Here is a 4,572-nt window from a genome sequence, read left to right on the forward strand (position 1 = left end):
ACCACATCGATGAGGACTGCGCTATGCCACCTGTCCTTACCCTGGGAGTACTGCTTTAGCAAAGCTAACGGTAGGGCAGACGGGTCTGGGACCTTCTTTCCTTTCATAGGCTGGAGCAAACCTTGCGTTTACATAGCTATGCCCTTTAGTTGCATGTTCAACCTAGGTAAGACCTGCGGGTTTATCCATCATCCAATCCACAACAAACAAGGGCAATTTGAACATTGAGCTTCTCGCCTACAAGTTCAGGAGCAGGTCCAAGCCTTACTCTTGACTGTTTAGGAGTCGCATTGAAGATTCGAAACCTAAGTTCACTCGGGAAGTAAGAGACTATGAAAGAAAGTTCCTCGAAGATCTTTCTTCAGCCAAAAAAAACATTACGGGAAGTGAAATAGCTAAATTGCCCAGATTCGACCGCTTGCCTGACTGATAATCAGGAAGATGAAAGTACCTTTAAATATAGGACTCAGTCTTGCATTCCTCACTTTATTCCAGAAGGAGGAAAAACATCCCCGATTCTAAACTATCTCCTCGAAGTTGCTATCAACGGGTTTAGCTACCGATCCGTGAAGAAGAACAGCTTGTAAAGCTCGCACGACGAAAGAAAGAGCTTTACAAGCGGCATTGCTAAAGCTTTGTGTCTGGCGCTGCGGTAATGCCATGCTTGCGCGCTGCGGTGCGCTATTGCTTTGCTTAGCTTTCTTCGGCGAATTGTAACTGCCCCCAGGATTGCTCACAGTACAAAGAAGGAGACTGTACGAAAGGTTGACTCACAGAGACTTTCCTAATCTTTCTACCACTGGTTGGTACGACATCTAGGGGAAATGAAATGGCAACTCGTATGGTCTGGAACTCTACTATGGATCTAGAATCTTCCCTCGCCTCACTAGGACCACTAGCACAAGCGAGTATAGAGAATACACCACTAGATATCGTTTCGTAGGCAAAGGAAAGGGAAAGGCATTAGCAATTGAAGCACTTATGACTGAAACCCTTTTTTCTGCAATTGAATGAGAAGGCACTGGAACTAGCTCGCAAGCATAAGCAATGGCGGGACAAGAAGATCTATTTTCGGACTTTGCCGGGTTATTAGGTAACAAGCCAACAAGTCGAACAACCGGAGGTTGAGGAATCAGTCTCGTCCTGGGTTGGTTTGGCAATGCCCAAGTTGGTTGGTTCGCCTAGTTCGTGGGCAAGATAAAGATGCTTTAGTCCGTGCGAATTCCTCTAAAAAATCCATATGAGCAGGAAAAGCAAGGGAGTTAAAGTTTCCCAAGTTGTTCGGGAATGGAGCAAAAGAAAGACAAGTTGGAGAGCGGATGTAGGTAAATTCTGACCCAGAAAGCAGATACATGGCTTTGGACTCTCTGGATGAAATCAGAGAAAACAAACGCCAGGGAAGCATTTTCAAGCATATCAAGAACGAATAAAGCGACACTATGATAAACTGGTTAAGCCAAGGATGTTCACAGTAGGCGACCTGGTCCATGCTCCCCTAACAGCAGCCCTGCCCTCTCTGGGGCCTTTACTGGAAAGGCTGCCATCTTCTTCTTTCATGCCATTCCAAATCCGGAACTACAGCTCACTAATCAAACTCTCCCTAAGCCTTGTGGCTTAGTGGCTTACGTACCTACTTATCACATCAGTTAGAAGAAGGCCAAGTCCTGCTGAACTCTCTTTCCCCTTGAGCTTATGGGCTACTAGCCCCGTTTTTGTCCACGCCTATTGGCAACAGGGGCATAAGTTCATATCCCGAAGCGAAGATAGTAAAAAGACTTGATTTCTACGGGCTCTATATTGCGTTATAACGCCTTTTCAGGTCAGAATGTGGAGTTTGGCATATGCCTACTCTTACCGAGATCTTTGGAGATGATTCCGTACTACAATTCGGTGGAGGAACTTTAGGGCACCCTTGGGGAAATGCACCCTGTGCCGTAGCTAATCGAGTAGCTCTAGAAGCATGTGTACAGGCTCGTAATGAGGGACGTGATCTTGCTCGTGAGGGTAATGAAATTATTCGTGAGGCTAGCAAATGGAGTCCTGAATTAGCTGCTGCTTGTGAAGTATGGAAGGAGATCAAATTGGAATTCCCAGCAATGGATACTTTGTAATCCAGTGATTACCGATTTCCGGGTAAAGGATTTTTGCTTAGCTGCTTAGCGAATCCCCTTGCTTCATAGTGAAAGGCGTAGGAGCAAGATGCAGGAAAGCCAGGTGCTAGCTAGGTCTGGTCTCTTGCCATTGGCTTAGCCTTAGCCGTAAGGGCTTTCGTTAGCCTTAGACTGCGTCTTCAGGTACGTTGGTGATTCTTCATCGGATTCCCTAAACATGGGCTAATCCTTATCCTTAAAGATTCTCTGGGAAAGGGCTCCGTAACATCTATCTCAAAAGAAGGAAAAATGGCAAGCTGCGAATCTACATCGATTTCAGGAAGTGTGCCTGAGGGCTGACCCCTGGAAATTGACTCGGCTTTCTAGTTCATCGGAAGGGTATTGAAATCAGTCAAAATCGAGCTAAAGCCATACAGGAAGCTCGAGCCCCAACAACAAACAACAAATAAGGAGCTGAAGAGATTGCTAGGGCAGGTCCATTTCCTTCTTCGGGATCATATCCAGAATACCGGAGGTCGGGATCAAGGAACTCCTGCTGGATAACTTCTGCTTCAAACAGGACTTTAAATATTGCTTTACTTTCATGGGGAACTTCACTTCAGATAAGTATCGTTTGCGTCGACAAGCGAGTTCCCGCATTAACAGCCTTCCCATGATTTGGTAACGGATTCAAATTCACATCGGGTTCTCCTGTCAACTTTGCGAAGTCAAGCTCGTAGACTCTCCTTTTGCCTGTAGGCTGATCTCCATATGGATGCGCGAGTGAAGGAATGACGGGACTCCTCCTCTTTCCCAGGGACTTTCTTCCCTATTCCTCTATCCTAATCTGGGGATAAAGAAGACATGGGCTACCGCTAAACCTTTCCTCAACTTCAACTGTTTTGTTTGGGACGCTCCGGCACCTTAAATGCGAGAAGTGCGCTATTTCCCCAATCCAAATAGTCAAAACTCACGTAATCGTAATAAGAAGAGTTGCTTTCTCCCTTTTTCTTCAGTCAAGTTCAGTCAAATCCGAAGCAGCTACGCCTATTGAAAGAAGAAATCTTCCCTCGTCCTTTAACCTGGACTCCATTCTTCCTCTAGAAGGATAATGGGATCCAGACTATAATCAAGCTATGATCGTCAAATTTCATATAGAAAGATCAGGTTATTGCTCATCATCTGGTCTATCGCTCCTTTTGAGAGTGACATAAGCCTTTCCCCTGCAGTGAAGTTTCTTCCTTCCCTGACTTGCTTGAAAAAAAGCATTTCTTTTCCTCCGGGAAATACTTCACACTGGAATCCGGTCTGTCTATCTTACATCGGTTCTTCCATCTCGTTCATACCCGGCGATGAAAAAGCTTACAAGGAATATTAATTAAGTCTTAATCTTGCTCTAGGGATAGGATGGAATTCAATTGCTTCTTTGCCAACTCTAATATGATAAAGCTTCTCGATAAGCTAATGTAAGGATTGATCTCTCCGGAATATTAGATCTTAATGTTTCCCTAGTTACAGAGACAGGAAAGTCTGATTTATCTGATTCTCCTTAGGGACCAATGGGAAAGAAGCAACTGAGCAGCTATAAAGCCGATAGGGAGAGGTACGAAAGTCATTCATATATACATACACGCTATATGAGGCATAATAGCTCTATCTTATCTAGCCTAACCCTAACCTAAGGGCTGACCAGCTACAAAGCTGACTGAGGAGTGCCTTTTCACAGTTGTCCTGAGGCGGACTACTGGTAGTAAGGACCTTCGATTTATAAACGTAGAAGGTCTGCACTATCTATATAGTGAAACCTCCGGGAAGCTCAAAATGGCTTGCTTTCTCCATTTGTTGGATCTCCTTTGGTCACACCTAGGTGCCCACCCATGTTGGGCACGTAATGATGACTTCCATTAAAGGGAGTCCGGGGTGCGAGCCCTTTTGAGGTCCTAGACTAGTGGTTTCGTAGCGCATAGGAGCTAGGGGCCGGGCTATCCACCGCACACATAGAATGAAGAATGTGTGTCCTAGATGCAGTGTTCTGCCCAACCGACTGAGGTTGGGTATAAGGAAGCAGGGGGGGTTCTACGCGTATTATCCCAGCATTCATCCGGAAACAGATATATCGCCGTGATGATAAGGCTGACCTTCTGGTCAAATTATGGCAATTTCTCTTATCCAGAAAATAATATTAGTAGCCAAGAGAGTCTCAAAGGCAACTTTTGATCCGATTGTTAGTCCCCCGGAAAAGGTCGTTTCCACTGGGAGGTTAGCTGAGAAGCTTCCTTCCTTGGTGGCGCGATACCTCCTTCCTCCCTTGGGTCTCGAGTATACCTCTCAACCAAGGTAGCAGAATGCTTATTTAGTACTTGTGCTGACGGTTAAGGCACGAAGTCACTCATATAGCATATATGAGGTAGCTTCTTGCTTACTGTTTACTTGTGCTAATGGCTGACTTGGAAGCCAACCTGGAAAGCTATACCTAATTCGA

This window comes from Neltuma alba, unplaced genomic scaffold, assembly GCF_004799145.2.
Source record: "Neltuma alba isolate B1F8T4 unplaced genomic scaffold, ASM479914v2 tig00001918_pilon, whole genome shotgun sequence".
NCBI classification, from domain to species: Eukaryota; Viridiplantae; Streptophyta; class Magnoliopsida; order Fabales; family Fabaceae; genus Neltuma; species Neltuma alba.